Below are 18,671 nucleotides of genomic sequence, written 5' to 3'. Positions count from 1 at the left end.
GCGGGTCTAACAGCACCAGTGATATTGCAGCCCCCTCTCCCACCAGCACTCACTCTCCCCACCCCTTTATTTTCTGTGCACAGTTATCACCGGATGAACTATATATGTCCTTTACTTGTCTCTCTCATGATTAATTAGGATACAGTCTAAACTGGTATTATAATGAATGAGCAGATGGATAGATGATAGATAGATAGATGATAGATAGATAGATAATAGATAGATAGATAGATAGATAGATAGATAGATAGATAGATAGATGATAGATAGATGATAGATAGATAGATAGATAGATAGATAGATAGATAGATAGATAATGGTTTAAACAAAATTGATTTCTCTCCAGTCCAGAGGAGGCTGCCCAGTGCTGGATGGGTAGTTCAGTTCCCCGTGCTCTCCCTGAAGCCCAGGCTATATTACGCCTCTGCCAGTCTCAACCTGTGGCATTGATCTCATCCTAGATGCTTCTTCAGCATCTTCATGGCTACACTCCAGTCTGAAGCACACCCTTTTTATTTTTCTATTTTAAGGACACAGTCCTCTCTCCCTACCTCCCTTCCTCTCTTTCTCCCTTCCATCCTCTCTCTTTCTTCGTCTGCAAGGGCCTGACCCCTAGACAATACACTTCCCATTTGCTCACATCTCTTTGGCCAGAATGTAGTCACATGTTACATCAAGCTGAGGTCTGCTGCTGGATGGGCCAGTGGCCAGCCAGTATGGGCAGTTCTAATATTAAAGTTGGAAGAAAAGAGTCGCCCCAACCAACTGGAATGCATTGTTCACTGCTGTAGCCCCAGCAGTGGAGTACCAAGGGTAGGGCTGTGGGAGCATCACTCTGGCAGAAGGAGTATCTCATATGACATTGTTAGAATTGCACATACATACTGCTAATGAAAGCAGACTAAATGATAGTTGGTTTCATTGTTATTTTTAAATTCTCCACTGACCCTGCACCCCATATTTGCTGCACCAGAGAAGACTGCTCCCCTGTCCTGCCCTTGGTATGCTACTGAGCCCTGGCACCAAGGGTACTGGCTGGCACATAGTAAATACTCGATATCTATAGGGTGAATGAATAGAACTACCGCTGCATCCTTCCCTGTCATTGCCGCATCACAGGCAGTAGCCCTTAGACATGTCAATAGTTAGCTGCTACTCCCTCTTAAACCATGAGCTCCTTGAGCACTGGAACTGGCACCAGCTGTCATAGCTTGAGGTCAGGCACTCAGTTAATATCGGCTGAATGAAGGAACCAATAAAGTTCATTGAAGGGCTGCCCCTGGCCTGCATTGAGCCAACTCCAGGCAGGAGTTTTCTGAGTCTTTTTCTCTTTGCCAGAACAGCAGAGCCTGAGACTGGAAAGGTAGACTGGCTCCAATTTGTGTGTTACTTTATGCATCAGGTTAAGGAATTTGCACTTTGTCCTAAAAGCAATAGGGGGCCATCAACACGGCTTGACCGGGTGGAGCTTTAATTGGAGATGTGATTTAGTGATAGGAGAATGGGCAAGAAGGAACTAATCGGCATTTTCTCAGGCCTTCTGGCTTCAGCTTTCTAGGCACGGGTGTTTTCTAGTGCTCTTCATCCATTTCTGAGGACACCATTCATTTGCCATCTCAATCCAAATGTTCCTCCTCTATTGTCCATTTTGGTAAGTACAGTCTGACTCATTCACTCTGCACCTATCCATCCTCAACATTCATGTAGCAGATACCTTTAGAAGGCATGTTCCTTTAAAGCAGAACTCTGCCTTGTCTACTGCTACATCCCTAAGGGCAGGAACAGTGCCTGGCACCTGGTAGACTGTCCCTAAATATGTTTTGTGACTGGAGATAAGGAGATGAGGTGGGAACTCAAATAGCATCTGTCCAATAGGGCACACAGAGTGTCCTTCAAACATTTGGAATCTGTTCTCATGTTCCCTCAAGTCTTCCCCTCAGGTTCACCTCTCTGGCTCCTTCAGCCATTCCTCTGAGGACATGATTTTAGTTCTCTTTGCCATCCCGGTCTCTGCTTTCCATGAGGGATGGTATATGCATGACCCTGTTGAACTCTGGTGCTCAGAGTGACACCTGATGCTCCAGGTGAAGTTTGGCCCAGAGGAAAGCAGGATGGCTCCTCCCTCATTTCAGAGTTCATTTCTACTCACGAGTGCCCCGAGTGTCAATTAGTCAACTATTTTAGTAGCTGCCCCCTGACCAGCAGAACACACTATCAACCAACACAGCATCCCCATATATCATCGTCACCTTCCTCTGTATCTCTTTCTACAGATTTTCTGTCTGCCAATCTGGAAGAGAAATTAGAGATCATTCAAATAAAACACATAATATCCCTGGCTCGGTTGGAGTGTCATCTGGTCAGGGCCCATACATAGGTTGTGGGTTCGATCCCCCATCAGAACATGTATGGGAGGCAACCCATCAATGTTTCTCTCTCTCTCTCTCTCTCTCTCTCTCTCTCTCTCTCTCTCTCTCTCTCTCTCTCTCTCTCTTCCTCTCCCTCTCCCTCTTCCTCTCCCTCTCCCTCTTTTCCCCTCCCTCCCTTCCTCCCTCTCCCCCTTCCCTTCTCTCTAAAATCTATTAACATATTGTTGGGTGAGGATAAAAAAACACACACACAATAACAAATGAAAAAAAACACATTATAAAAGTGGTTATTAGGCCACTGCTATATCTCTGCAAATATTCTAAGCACAAGACTTTAAGCAAAATGATTACAAATCAAGGACCAGCGAGATATTTGATACTCCTTATGATGGGGCACTATACATTGTTGTACTATTGCAAATTTTCTTGATTTTATTAATTTTGTTATTCAGTGGATTTGGTTTTAACATTGCACTTAAGACATTATTATCATTGGAATGTATAAAAGAACATTGTGCCTGGCATGACATGAAGCCAACTTAGAAAACCCAAATTTGCCACTTAACTATGTGATCTTGGATAAGTTAGTCTTAAAATCTGTCTGTCTAATAAGACTAATAATACCAATAGTAGAGGGGACTGAGAAAATTCATAAAATGTGCAGTTTACATAATAAAAAATACAAATATTTTACAAATATGTGAACATATAAAAAATATATTTAACTTCACTAAGGGAAATAATGAAATGTTATCTTAAAAAGTGATAGTACCTCCCTAGCCAGTGTGCTAAGTGGTTAGAGCATCAGTCCACACACCGAAGGGTTTCAAGTTTGACTCCCAGTCAAGGGCACATACCTGGGTTGCAGGTTCAATCCCCAACCCCAGGTGGGGCCCATGCAGGAGGCAACCAATCGATGTGCCTCTCTCACATTGATGCTTCTCTCTGTCTTTCTCTCTCATTCTCTCTCCCCCTTCCCTTCTTCTCTTCTGTCCACTCTGAAAAACTCAATGGAAAAAAATATCCTCGGGTGAGGATTAACAACACAACAAAAAGTCATAGTACTTAGGGAGACACCTTAGCAAGTAATTGTTAGCAGCGAGTGAGGGAAATAGACACTAAATCCTAGACTGATGATAGAAATATAAATTATGGCAGTTTTCTTAGAAGACTATTTGGAAATACATGTAAAAATCCTTGAAGATGTGCATACTAGTACCTTTGACCTAGAAAACAATTTCAATGTTTTTGCCTAGAGAGGTAACCTAGGTGTATATAAAAATTCATACACAAAGATATTCATCTCAACAGTTTTATAAATAATGAAAAAATAGATACAACCTAAATGTTTAATTGCAGCCACTAAAAAAACATATTTTAGAAGAATATTTAATGACATAGACTATACGTATTATATTAAAAAGAAGAAACTATGTCCAATGTAATTCCAATTTGTAAAAAGAATTCATTTGTGTGTATATACTAGTATGTGTGCTTTGAAAAATATATGAGCCCTGGCCAGTGTGGCTCAGTTGGTTGGAGCATCATCCCATATACTGAAAGGTCTCGGGTCAGGGCACATGCCCAGGTTGCCAGTCTGATCCCTAGTCAGACACACAGAGGAGGCAACTGATGTTTGTGTGCCTGATGTTTCTCTCTCTCTCCCTTCCTTCCTTTCTCTCTAAAATCAATTTAAAAATAAGAATAAGTAAATAAAAAATCTATGATACTTGTTCATGATTATCTGTGGGTTTAGGGATATGGTGACTTTAATATTTTTCTTTGTGTTTTTCTCTTTTTCAAAATTTCCACAACATTGTTTTTTAAAGGCTAAATTATGAATATCCTTACACATCTTGCAAGAATGGTGAGCATCTAAATTTAAATTATAATATCTATGCGGAAATGTCATACAAATTTATTTCATTATTGTTAGATATTCATTATTTCCTCATATTTTGCTTTTCTTTAACATTCCTTCTTGTTCTTCCTCTTTCGCTGTCCTCTCCCCTCCCTCTCTCCATCAAGACCTTACTTTTCTTCGCTTTGGGCTCTCTCTCTCTTCTCTTATGCCTGGCCCTGGCCCTGGGCTTTGCTCAGCTGCCGCTAGGAGTTAAGAGTCAAACAGTTTGCTGACCCTGATCTGAAGCTCAGTTGATTCAAACTGAGCAAGAAGTGAACAAGTTTCTTGCATTTCCTCTCAGACCTCTAGTAGCCCTGACACACATCCTGGACTAATCAAGACTGTGTGAAATGTACGTCCATCCATTCGGAGTTGAGCTCTTGTCATATAGGACCGAATTACCAACTTTTCAAAACTGTGGGGAGGGGGAGGCTGTTTTTTTCTTCTCCATCCCAAATGTTTGATGCCTCTGCGGTCCAACACAACTCGAAAATAGCTTTGTCAAACAAAGCATGAACACTAGGAGTTTCCTGACATTTTCATAACTATGAGCATATGATTTGCAGTTCATATTGAATAACGATGTAAGAAATCTGCCAAGAGAGCTCCAAATACTATTTCCAGCACCGGTCCCTAACCAGTTACAGCTGCCTCCCCGCAGAATGTGAGCACAGACTACCAGGTTCTGTGGTTCTCCCGCTTGCAAAGTTTGTATTGAGTTACTGGGAGTCATTCTAATGGGGGAAGTCACTCTCCTGGCAAGCATTTGAGATGAATAAAGCTAAGGGTTTAATGTTCTAATGAAAAAATTTGTCAATATTTAAATCAAACGTGTGAACACTAAGTGTTTTTACATCTGTTTGCTGCAGAGGTTGTGAGGCGGTCTTTGGCTTTCCAGACACGAATAAAGTAGATAGATGCACTGTTAAACTTTCGAACAATGACAAAGGAAAACATGGAGTAATTGCTTCACTCAAAGCCTGCCAGGAGATTAATTGCCTACGAGATGTGTTTTATGCAGTGTCCAAAAACTGCAGAATCTACGGGAGTGCCTTGCTTTCGCTAGGAGAAAACATATGTCACCTCTCACCAACGATGTTTATGTCTTTTCACAAACCTGTCTTCTTTCAGCCTGAAGACATTCCAACTGGAAATGACTACAAAGCCAGGAGTTGATAGGTTAGGGGTGTTTAGTAATGCTTAAAATAATACCCTCATGGAGTCAGATACGATGCTGTACTCGGAGCCCAGTGTAACAGCAAGCTAGACCCCGGGGACAGGGAGGCCTTTTCGTTGCTGGCTGGAGAAACTGGGGGGAGGGGTGGAGAGCAGGGGGCCTGCCTTTGACCTGCCAACTCTGAAACTAACAGATTTGGGGCTGCAAGGCTCTTGGGGAGCTAGCTAAGTGAAGTTAAGAAATATGGATGGAACCTGTCTTGGTCCCCCTTTGGGACTGTATTCAAGCGAGAGATTGCTGAAGGCGGACGGTGCAGAGTCTGGAGGAAGTCTGCACAGCCGCAGCGGAGAAGCACAGCGTGCAGCTCCATAAACATGTATTGGGTGCCTTCTATGAACCAGGTTAAATGTGCTGGGCTCTGCTGGAAGTGAGACTGGGGGTGGGTTAAGCGACAAAGGAAAAATACGAACAGCTGCTCCACTTCAGGAACATTCTGCCTCCGGGAGAAACAGACATCACAACAAATAGTCCTAGTACCATGAACTGAGTGTGGGATGCTAGAGAGAGCATCTTCTCATGGACTCATCTAGCAGTATCAGGAAAGCATCTAAAGGAAATAAAACTGAACTAGAATGGGAAGGATGCAGAGTAGTGATCCAGGTGAAAAGGGGGAGGATGGATTTCTTGGAAGGGAAACAGTCAGGACACAAATGTCTCTGATGATGTGGTATGTTCAGAGACTACATCCTTTTTTTATCATGAGGTCCTAGAGTCCAAGGTGGGCAATGGCAGGAGACAGAGCTGAAGAAGTGGGTGAGGCTGGTCACCGGGAACCTGGTGATCTCTGTTAACGCACTAGGCTGTCCCCCGGGGAGCGTACAGTGGAGAGTCACTGAAGTTGTGAGCAAGAGATGACCTGATCCACCTCTTAGGTAGCACATTCTTCAGCGGCAGGAAAGATCAATAGACAGGGTCCAGGATGGAGATAGAGAGGCGGACCAGTGAGGAGGATACTGCAACCGTCCTGGTGGGATATGCTAGGAAATTAAACTACAGTAACCATAGATAGTTAGGATGGGAAAGGACATTAGAATTGGAAAGAACATACCACATAGTTCAGTTTCTATGTTATACAAATGGAGTAGCTGAGGACAAAAGAGGGCGAGTGACCTATCCAGGGTTACATGGTAATAAAGTTTATTGGCAGCCAAATCAGGACCAAGGACCCTGGCCTTCTGATTTCCAGCCCACTGACTTTTCCACTCAGCAATGCCAGGATCAGTCCCAGCATCCTGCCTGTCAGACAGTGCCCTAGAGAAGCCTGGAATTTACTTGGCCAGCATTTTTCCTGTTAATATTTAGGAGGCGGGACGAGTGTTTGCAGCGTCAAGCCAGACTGCCTGGGAGCCGGGGCGGGGAGTGTCTTTTCTGTTCATCTTCTTTCTCTCTGGCTTTAGATATCTCCCTTAATTTACCCTCCTCTCCTTCTCCAGAAAACCTTCTCAACTTCTGCTTATGAAATTTTCTCCCTTCTGCTGAGTCTAAGCAGTGAAACAAGACAATCTAGTACCTCCTCTCAAGCTTGCTTTCTCAATATGTGAATCTGACGTCTGTATCATTGTTAAGGACTGTGGCAATTTGAAGGACATGTGGTCCAATAAAATCAAGATCAGCTGTTCGCATCTACACTGCTTCCTTTGCACGTATAACCATTTTACACAGCAGCATTATCTGGGCAAAAATAGTGTTCTGCATTGTCTTTTTCAGTAAATTACATGTGTACATATTTTATGTATATTTGTATCAGCTTTATAGTATTCCTTATGGTGGAAACAGCAGGAAATTTGGAGCAAGGCCTAAGGCTTTGGGTAAGAGACTTCATTTCCAAACCTCAGTTTCGTCAACTAGAAAATGTGGATACTCTGCAACCTGGAGGGTACCTGGCACAGAAAGGATCAATCCTACTCCCACCTTTTTGTGGTTGTTTCATAAGGCATTATGGTATCTTCATAAACATCAAGGTATGATTACAAATGGTACCCATAGCTCAAAGTCAAGGGTCATTTGTTTTAAAGCTAAGGATATTTTTGAGCATAGAGTAAAATCTTGATACCTTGTGAAAGTAGGTAGAAAAAAATAAAGAAATGTAAGCTTAATTAGCTAAGAAACCTTTGGCCTTCCAATATCATACATATTGAAGTAACCAGAGTGTATTGTATACCTGGGGATGGCCGTGCGGTTTATGGAGAGTGTCAGTCACAGGGACAACACCGTTTTCCATTAAGGATGGCCCTGCGGCAGCCTCACGGAGGACTGAATGAGCAGCAGATCAGAGGCTGGCCTCCCAGTTATTGGACTCCCGTGGTGAGTCAGCTGAGCAGTGGTAGGCACCTGAGCCAGGTGGGAGGCGAGGGGTGGAATTCAAGAAGTGCTTTGGGAATTAATTTAGTTTTCAAGTTAAATTGTTGTTACTCTTAAATGTTGCCCATTTTCCTCCTCTGCTCTAATTCTTCTGGTCAGCAGAACTAAAGTCATGGGGAAATTGGGTGGCGGGGGTGGGGAAGTGGAAATTAATTATGAATTTTCAGTTGTTACATGAACTCAGATTCCCTCTTTGCTGAAGTTAATAAAAAGTGGGAGAAATTTAATTCAATCATTAAATATTTATTAGGTGTCAACTACTTAACACCTACCAGGTGCTGTTCTAGGCAATGGGGACATAGCATTGTCCCTCCTGTCCCCGTGAAGTTTGTTTATAAATAATAAATGATTAATGCATTGATGCAGAGCATATATGATGATGCTAAATGCAATGCATAATCATCAGTCAGATAAGGGCAAGAGGGAAAGTGGTGGGCATGAGGTCAGAGAGGTGTGGGGGCAGAAGACTATGAAAGGACTCCATTTTTTACTTAGCATGAGAAGAGAAGCCATTGGAGAAGTTTGAGCAGAGGAGGGACATGGGCTCGTTTATGTCCTAAAAGGATTCCCTCCACCTGCCATGTTGAGAAGAGCTGGGAGGCGGTGGGGGGAAGGGGGAGTGTCCAAGAGTGTGAGTAGCAAGACCAGTTGTGAGACTTTTGTGGAGGGAAATCATGCAGAGATAATGGTGGTCTGAACTAGAGCAGGAAAGGTGTGTTATGGGTAGATTTTTGAAGGAGGAGGTAAAAGCATGAGCTGATGGTTTGAATATGATTATGAGAGAAAGTGTAGAGACAAGTAGAATGCAAAAATTTTTTGTTATGAACAATTATAAGGATGGAATTGTTATTTACTGGGGTAGAGGAAGAATTCAAGAGTGTTCTTGAAGGGAAATAAGCATTCAATTTTAGACATATTGAGTTTGAATTCCTTTTGGATACCCAAGTGGAAATATGGAGAATGAAGTTCAGAGAGTGGCATGAGCTAGAGATATGACTTTGGGAGGAGTCAGAAAGATCAGGTTAGGAAGTGAGAATGGAAGGAAGAGGTCTGAGGACCGGGCCTAGGGATCTCAATGACTGAAATCTTGAACTGGCAAACGAGACTAAGAAGTCACTGCCAATGAAGTAAAGAAAACCAAGAGAGAAGAGTAAAAGAAAGAGTTTCCAGAAGGAGTAATGAACTGTGTCAAATGCTGCTGCTGGGTCAGTAAAGGTAAAGACTGGAAATTCACTGTTGGATTTAGTAACATGGAGATCATTGACCTTAACAAGAGCTTTCAGTGGGATGGCAAAGCAAAGACTTGCTTTCGGTGAGTCCAGAAGCAATTGGGAGAACTGGGGAAAGCAGGTGTAGACATCTCCTTTGAGAGATGTCTGTGATAAAAGGGAACAAAAAGAAAAAGCGAACGTAGCTTACCAGGGACAGTCTGAAGAGAGTTTGTTTTAAGATGGGAGATGTTATAGCACATTGGTGTATTGATGGGAAAATGACCCACCGAGATGGGGGAGACGGTGATACAGCATAGACAAGGGACAGCTGCCGATCCATGCCCATGAGTAGGTGAAGAGGCTGGGATCCATGTGCTCAGGTCCATAGTTGGGACTGAGAATGGAGCCCATCCCCTGTAATGGGATGGGAGCAGTTTATGGAGCAGACCAAGGAGGAGTAGAAGCAGCAGTTTGGTCAAATTTGCTTTTTAAGGGCTAACCCCTAGGTCTTAGCTTTTCTGACTTCATAAGCCACACCCACTTCTGTTCCCAGCATGTCCACAGACTTCACACACATGCATAATGCTACACATGACTAGTCTTTGGTACAATGAGAAGGAACTCTAAGATACAAATTATTTTTTTAAGTGGGAGAAAGAGCTTCCAGCTAGAAATCTAAGTCAATGTAAACACTACACTACAGTGGGGCATGGGGTGGGGGATTTTTAGGTTTTCTTCTCTTTGGTGCCTAGAATAGTATTGATTCCTAGACTAAAATAAGGCAGAAGGAGAATTTATATTTCACAAGCAACTATCATGAGCAAATAAAAACGTGTACGCATTACTTAATAATCCAGTTTTACAGACGTGGAGGCTCAGAGATAAACACCTGGCAAAGGGCACATGCAGCTGGAAGGCAGCTGTCATTCCACCACACTGTGCTCTGCCCACCTGATTGTGAACTTGGGAAAGTCACATAGCCACTCACTCTTGGTTCTTTCACCTTTAGAGAGGGTTAGACAAGAGGCCTGCAAAATCCTGTTCCAACTCAATGACTCCATAAGATGGGGGGCCCCGGGGACAGCTATATGGCATGGGGCCTGTCCTACGCTCACAATTCCCCTCCACCAACTCTGCAAGCCACCTCTTACTGTTCCCTGTCACCTCTGACACAGGCACAGCTCTCTGCATAGAAACCATGGGATGACCTGTACTCTGTATTGCGTTTATCGTAGGCTCTTGAGGGAGGTTGTGGCCTCTGCCCTTTACAGCTGAACCTACCATCCTGGGCCTAATCTCCAGCTTTAGATCTCTAGTCCCTCTGTTTGACACTGTCACTAATCACACCATTTCCTGGTGTCTCTTTGTCTTTAGTATAAAATCTACTCTCTTCTCCTTTTACTATTATCACTAAAGGCCCAGTACACGAAATTTGGGAACTCGGGGGGGGGGGGGGAGACCTCAGCCCAGCCTGCACCCTCTCACAGTCCGGGACCCTGTGGGGGATGTCCGCCTGCTGGCTTAGGCCCACTCCCGCCACCACCGCTGCGCTCACCAGCCATGAGCCTGGCTTCTTGCTGAGCAGTGCTCCCCCTGTGGGAGCACATTGACCACCAGGGGGCAGCTCCTGCATTGAATGTTTGCCCCCTGGTGGTCAGTGCGTGTCATAGCGATCGGTCATTCTGCCGTTAGGTCATTTTGCATATTAGCCTTTTATTATATTGGATAATTTTGAGGTGGCAAGTTTAAAATAAGACTATGTTTAAAAAGACTAAGGGAATATGAAAGCATGATGTGAGTACACAGGGAAGGAATGGTGTGCTGAACCTCTTTACTCCCATAAACCCTACCTTTGGGCCCATCCTTCCTTCCTCCCCACACCCAGCACCCCTTGCACCACCACCCCCATTACTCCCATTAAGCCTCACTCTGCCTCTTGACTCTGCTTACCTTGGCTAGTTAATCCATGATTTGTTGAATTGTTCCTCTTTTAAGCTATCACCTCCTCTAGAAGCCTTCCCAGTCTCAGATGAATACCCTTCTCCTATTCTCAGCACAAGGCTTCAACACATGTGTTGGTTGAAAAGAATGGGAAATGTGAAAAGTGAGGGAGAGAGGAACAGAGAGGGAAGGGAAGGGGAACAGAGATTATATTTATATCACTTATATTTCTCCCTTTACTAGACTGTAAAGTCCTGGCAAACAGAAATTATATCATTGGTATCCAAAGGCCACTTTTCCACTCTAGTTAAAGCCCCCAGATCCACCCCTATTCCTCTTTCTCCTTAAAGGACCCATTGGATTTCACAGTCCTGTTCCAGGGACCCCTTGTTTAACAGATCGCAATTGCAATATTCCCATTTGGTGCATCACAAATCAATCTCTATTCTAATGTGAATTTCTGCCTCGACTACAATTTTTAAAAAACGTATAAATTCTATGTCTGGCATGGGCACCTCTGCATTGCCTTATTTTGGGTTGGGGATAGGGGGTTTGGGGAGGCATTAAACTCTTGCTTTTTATGGAGGCTAGTACAGTAGTCCCCCCCTTATCCATGGGGGTTATATTCCAAGACCTCCAGTGGATGCCTGAAACCATGGATAGTGCCAAACCCTATATGTACTATGCTTTTTTCCTATACATACATATCTTTCCACTTAAAGGAAGCACTTTACAGATTCTCTTTGGCATATCTGAATTGCCAGCATCATTTACTCTTGTACTTTAGGACCATTATTAAGTAAAATAAAGGTGACTCGAAAACAAGCACTGTGATCCTGTGGCAGTCCATTTGATAACTCAGAAAGTCACTAAGTGACTAACAGGCAGGTAAGCCACACAGTCTGGATACACTGGACAAAGGGATGGTTCACATCCCAGGCAGATAAGGGGGAGCTGCTATAGTCTTTCATAACTGCCATCAGCAGAAGGAATAAGAAACAAAGCTGAGACGAAACAGGAAAGCAAGGATTGGGGATCGGGTTTCACCCCATTTCTGAGTACCAAGATGAAATTAAAACCCTCCTAAGAAGTCCCTAAATTCCTTTTACCACTCTTTCCACAAACCTTCTCCTTTTTCAATCCATGGCCCAAGGCATAAAAGGAAAGTGAAAAAAAAAAAATCAAAGCAATCCTAGTAACATTTGTGGTAGAAAATCTGACCAGATTGGTATGTGTGAATTTCATATTATTCTAAACTCCCATTATTCTCAATGGGCAGATTTAGGGGGTGGTTTGAATGCCTGATGCTTGGAGACCTGCCAGAGAACATCTAAAGGGTTTCTAATGAGAAGTGGGCAGGGGGGGGGGGGGGGGCGTTGGGGGCTGCAAGTATCTCCTATGCATTCCCTGCTCCAGCCTGAGCTGGGCGTAAAGCAGGCCCTTCCTAGGAGGACACGTGAAAACACCCAGGTCTTCTTAGAAGGTGCAAAGCTACCCTGCCGCCATGGCCTCAGTAAATAAGAGAGGGCAAAAATCGCTCATTCTTTTCATTGGTGATCTTCCGCAGTCCTGCAAGTACCATGCTAGTGCAATGCTATCGTTTTCTAATGTGTGTTTAAATAGGAATAAAATGTATTGCATGCATAATTTTCCCCAAAATTACATTTGTGAGATACAAGCCTGGGTAATTCTGCTCCCTTTCCAAAGTGAAACGCAACCCTTGTGTTTCCAAACATCGCTGTGAAGCGAGGCCAGTACCTTCTCATTTCTGAGTTGGACACAAGTAACTATTATGTGCTGCTCTGGAAACTATGACAGAACCGTATTCATCTGTTTGTTTTAATGGTTCATAGCCAAGAGGAAAAAGAAAGTTAAAATTTTAATTTAATTTTTAAAGCAAAAAAAAAAAAAAATATGGTGTGAGAAAGAGCGAGGGACTCTTTTGCTAAGGAAATAACGTGTTAACAATGGTTGGGATTCCGAGGTGGGAGACAGCCCGTAATGCTGACACGGACACCTCAGAGGCATTCCAGGAGGAGAAGGAGGGGTACCAGAGTGAGCAGAATTCTCAGCCCTGTAGATTGACGTCTTCCCTGTGAGTCAGAACCCCTCTGGGTGGACGTGCCTTGCTTGGCTCACTTTGAAAGCTGATGACCTTTGAAAGGTCAAGTATGTTGACTCCTAACCCTCTTTGATGCCCACTTTCAGATTGGTCTTTAGAAAACAGAGAGTGTGACATAACTTTGGGATCCCATATCTAACCTGTAATTTCTTGACCACAGCCACCCTGAGGCAGAGTGTATTCTTGGCTCTTCCGACAACACTCCTTCTCTCCTTCACTCCACCAGCTCTTCCCGCCTCCACCTGTATTTTTCCTGATGCCCCTTCTCTTCCAAGGTGTGTACATGAAAGCTGGCAGGACAAAGTATTTCCCCGGCTCCTGCTGGGCATTTTAACCAAGGATGCTTCAAGGCTCCAAATCTTCTCAGGAAAAGCAAGGAGGTATTTTTGGAGAGGTGGTAACTTTTTGACCACATCAGAATATCATTTGTTCTCTGAGTTTCTGTGTCTCTCATCTTTTATCTACATTGGAATAATTCTGCAGCCTCTGCTTCGATCTTTCATTTTATCGTATATCTCCCTTTTTAATTAAAAGACGGAGCTGACTTTCAGCTTAAAGAGATCTGACTGCACCTCCCAAGGGAGAACCCTGCCTCTGAGCTGGGAAGCGTTGCACCCAGACCTGAGGTTCCTAGAGCTGGGCCTGGGAAGCACTGTGTGCTATGCTTTAACCGGACCCACTAATATGCGGCCTGATTTACGAATTTAAAAAGGGATACTTGCCATGCATCTATGGCCACAGTGGTCTTGTGGGAAGGCACTGGTAAGTTATTTTTGCTTGGCTAAAGAGAAATTATTTCCTGCGTGAGAAAAAATAACCCACACGTTGCTGAGTCGCGCACTAAAGCATACCTAGGGGCACTGCAGCCCTCTGAGCTATGTGATGGTTCTCCTTCAGATCGAGATTCAGGTCTTTGGGGGCAGGCATCTTGATGTGATTTCATCTTCATTCCATAAAATGGGGCTCTTAGTTAAGAGGGCTGAGTGGGGTCAATTCCAAAGTGTTGGGTTATTTCATTCACTACAACCTATCCCTATGAAGCTGCCATGGGTGGTGGGCAGAACCACCCTGGCATCCCAGTTGAAGAGCTATGAGCCTCAGAAAAAAGCAGCCTGCTGATACTGTGTAAATTATCAATGCTTCTAGCCAATTAGTCAGCTTGGAAAGAACCCACAAAATTGCCCCCCAAATCTCTCCCCAGCTCTGTAGCTTCAAATTCCAACCACTGTCCCTCTCCCAAAGTTCCTCTACCTTGTCCCTTGTGTCTACATGAGATCTTTTTTAAATTGAGGTGAAATTCACACAACGCAAAATCAACCATTGTAAAGTGAGCAATGTAGTAGCAGTTAGTACATTCACATGCTGTGCAACCACCACCTCTGTCTATTCCAAAGTATTTTCACCACAAAATTAAATTCCACACCTATTGACTAATTACTGCCTATTTCTCCCTCCCCTGGCTCCTGGTAACCACCAGTCTGCTTTCTGTCTCTGTGGATTTACCTATTCTCGAGATTTCCTATCAATGGCATCATTTGATATATAGCCATCTGTGTCTGGCTTATTTCACTTACATTATGTTTGGAGACCCTTCCATATTGTGTCATGTTTGAGTACTTCCTTCCTTTTTTATGACTGAATACTATTCCATTGTATATATCCCTCACATTTTGTCTAGCCATTCATCTATTGATGAGTGTTTGGGATTGTTCCAACTTTTTTTTCCTTCTCTCTCTCTCTCTCTCTCTCTCTCTCTCTCTCTCTCTCTCTCTTTCTTTCTTTTTTTTTTTTTTTTTTTTTTTTTTTTTTTTTTTTTTTTTTTTTTTGCTATGAATAGGACCACTATGAACATTGGTAAACAAGTATTTTTGTTTGAGTACCTGTTTTTAATTCTTTTGTTTAAGTGAGATTTTATAGTTAGCAGAGTACCTTTACATCCATTCTTTTCTCACTAAGGAAAGGCATGCATTTTAATGGGATCTTCTTACCCCAAAGGGGAATTTTTAGGGCCTAACTCATTAGGGAGAATCAGTTCAGCTGGTTTAGTCTACTAGCCCTGCCCCTGCACCAGTGTAAAATCTGACGAGGAAGAAAGTTGGGGGCGTGCCTGGTATGAAGAAAGGCCCATCCCATTTCCCCTAATGCTAACATCTGGCCTCCTATTGTACAATGCGCTTCTCATTTTCAGAGAATTCCCTTCTTTGCTCACTGACCTGAGCAGCTTGCCCAGCATTTGTAGCGATGGGCTTCCACTGTCGCTGTCAAACTCCTTTGGGCTGCGACTTGCCGTGGCCGTGCATCCCTTTCCTTGTTGTACATGCTTCCTGGGCGGACCCTTCTGCTGCCACAGTGGTTGCGATCACTCTCGGCTCCTTTTGACAATCCCTTATAAGCTCCTTCCCCTGGGGAATGGGGGCGACCCTGGCGGTGCAGGGCAGGCTGTGTTTGCTTTTCCGTCACATGACAGCGAGTTTGGGGGGGTCCAAGAGGCTGGCGATGTGGCCACTGAATGACCTTTGGGAGAAACATGAGTTTCCATCACAAAGCAACCCTGCACCCCCAAGTCACGCGAGGCGAGGTAGCCGTGCAGGGCGGTGCGGCCGCTGTGATGACCGGCTGAAATGCCGCTTGCCCTTTCAGCCACACTTCTCTTCTCTGTAGCGCAGCCTTGGCGCACTCCTTGAAAGTGCCCTTGTGCTCACGCAGCCTTGCCGCGTCATGTTTTTAATTTGCTGAGCATGGAGGGCATCCAGGATGAAAGAAGTGTACGCTGGAGAACAGCATGACGCTGATGGATGCTGGAGGAGCGCTGGTTTCTCTCCAGCCCAGGCCAGCAGGGAAAATGGAAAGGATAAAAGGCACTTGTGACTTTACATTTAAAAGAAAACCTTTGTTGCCACCCGGCATCTTCACAGTGCAAAACCCCTGTAGGTAGTGCCAACATTTCCATGACCAGGCCATTTGGCAGGAAGCTGTGGGCCATGGTTACAAGCACTAGTTTGGGGCAAATCTAGCTATGTAACTTTGGGCAAGTTCTTTACTCTTCCCAACCCTCAGTTTTCTCATTTGTAAAATGGGAATAATTATATCTTCACCTTCTTTATAGGACTGTTGTCAGGATTAAATGACTTACTGTCAGTTTTTTTTCATTAAACTTTAAAATTGTATTTTTATTCATTTCAGAAAAGAATGGAGAGGTAGAGAGAGATAGAAAATCAATTATGAGAACAGAATCATCCATCAGCTGCCTCCTGCACACCCCACACTGGGGATCGAGCCTGCAACCTGGGCATGTGTCCTGACCGGGAATTGAACCATGACCTCCTGGTTCAGAGGTCGATCAACACTCATCCACTGACCCAAGCCGGCCAGGCTTAATGTCAGTTTTATATTTAAGTGAAACTTAGTGCCTGGTACACAAGAAAGGCACCTTATAAAGTCCCTTATTTATAAATTAGGCTGATTGAGTTAAAAGAGGGTCTGGAAAAGCAGAGAACGTCATTACAGATCTAACAACACGGTGTAATGGCTTGAGCTTAAATTTTAAGTTTAAATCCTATGCCCACCACTTACTGGCTTTGAATTTGAGCCACTTACTTAACTTCTCTGAATTTGAGTGTCTTGCTCTGTAAAATACAGAGGATAACGCTGCCTAAGGGGCAGCTTTGAAGAGAGCACTTAGCACAGTACCCAGTAGGGAGAGTGGCAGGCACTTAATACCTGTTTGTTTTTCTAGTGCTGTGGTTCTCAACCACATTCAAATCACCCCAGAGCTTTTATAACAGCATGAATGCCCGAGCTGTGTCCCCCGAGAGAGGGATTTAATAGGTCCGAGGTGGGGCTCGGCCTTGGTATTTCCAAAGCCGCCTGAGGAGAGTCGTGTAAGCAGCCAGGGCTGAGCGCCGCTCCCCAGCAGATGCCGTTTGTTGTTTGTGTTTGTGCGTTTCGTGTGAGTTTTTTAGATCTGCCCCCAAGAGACTGGCCAGAATGTCAGGAATTCTGGGCACAGTCAAAAATCCAATCCACCTGCAGCTCGAAGCCTTTCATTGACAAGAAATGTTCGGCAAGGGAGTTGCATTCCATTTTATTCTGGAAAAAAAAAGTATTCAAAGAGTCTATTTAGAGTCTTGAACTGGAAAGGTGGTAAGAAGTTTAGCCTAAGCCTCTCACATAAAATATGGGAACTCCCAGTCGGTTGGGGATTTATAATGGAGGGTAATTCCAGGGTTTTGTCCTCCCAAGAGATATAAATTGAGGCCTCGAGAATGTAGTGTGGGGGAGGAAGAGGTGTTCTCATAATGACACCTTACGAGTCCGGGGCTCCGCTAATGCCTGGGGATAGAAAGGCATCATCTGTAATAGCAGGGGACGGAGGGAGGTGTCTCAGGACTTCGGCTTCCAAGATGCAAGTCTAGGTCATCCAGAACCTTCTTTCTCCCTATGGGTTTATGGTATTAGTTACCCAATAAAAGTGGGGTTAATTTTACAACCCAAGTTAAATGTGAGCCAAAAAGACTTCAACATTGCTCTAGGATTTATGAAAGTAAACATCTAGAGTGCTTGCAGGATTTTGCAACATTAAAATTTCAATGTCTTTATGTCGAGGATGTGATATATTCATCTGTAATCGTATTTAAAGGTTATATTTTAAAAGTTTTGCAAGAGACTATTTTCAAGTCTAAACTAAAGATACTTCCCCCATCTCCACCTTCAAAAGGACTGTTTTAGTGACTAGGGAGCAGAAAGCAGCTGAGAACTAGTGTCTTTAAGAATCAGCCCTATCAAGTTTTTTTTTTTGTTTTTTTTTTATTCACCTGGTTTTCTATTTTACTGGGCTCTCTACATTCCCACATTCAACCCTCACCCCATAGTCCTGACCATAGTCCTTGTTACAAAGTAGGAGCTTAGTAAATAATTGTCCTTAAACATAAGTGTCCTCTTTGGTCATTGTAATAATCCTATATAATAAAATCCTAATATGCAAATCGACCGAACAGCAGAATGACTGGTCGCTATGATGTGCACTGACCACCAGGGGGCAAGCGCTCAACACCAGAGCTGCCCCCTGGTGGTCACTGTGCTCCCACAGGGGGAACACTGCTCAGCCAGAAGCCGGGCTCATGGCTGGCGAGCGCAGAGCAGTGGCGGGAGCCTCTCCCACCTCTGCAGCAGGTGGGCATTCCCCAAGGGGTCCTGGACTGCGAGAGGGTGCAGGCCAGGCTGAGGGACTCCCTCCGCCCCCCCCCCCCCCAGTGCACAAATGTCATGCACTGGGCCTCTAGTTTAATAATAATCACATTACCTCTGTTTGGTAGGCTCCTCATGAGTTTTGGCCAATAGGGTAGAGAGGTCAACTGTTACCATCCATATATGTGGCTCAGAGGCTCAGAGAGCTTGCCTAAGGATATGAGAATATTAAACCCAGGAAGGAAATTTTGTTTCTCCTGACTTTGGCTTTAAAGTACTTTAACTTAAAGAAACCAAAGAGGAAAAATGCTATTTTGTTCAGGCGATGTATTGATTGTAG

At 44.0% G+C, this 18,671-nt stretch overlaps 1 protein-coding gene across 1 annotated transcript in view; it reads left to right on the top strand.

Moving 5' to 3' along the window:
• The window catches only part of ROR1 (receptor tyrosine kinase like orphan receptor 1), a gene marked incomplete at both ends in the record, with an annotated part of 400,347 nt that overhangs the window by 342,433 nt on the left and 39,243 nt on the right, over window positions 1-18,671 (top strand). The gene's annotated exons all lie outside the window — the stretch shown is intronic.

This window comes from Myotis nattereri, assembly GCF_964212035.1.
Source record: "Myotis nattereri genome assembly, chromosome: 3".
Classification (NCBI taxonomy): domain Eukaryota; kingdom Metazoa; phylum Chordata; class Mammalia; order Chiroptera; family Vespertilionidae; genus Myotis; species Myotis nattereri.
This window is presented reverse-complemented; position numbering and strand designations above follow the sequence as displayed.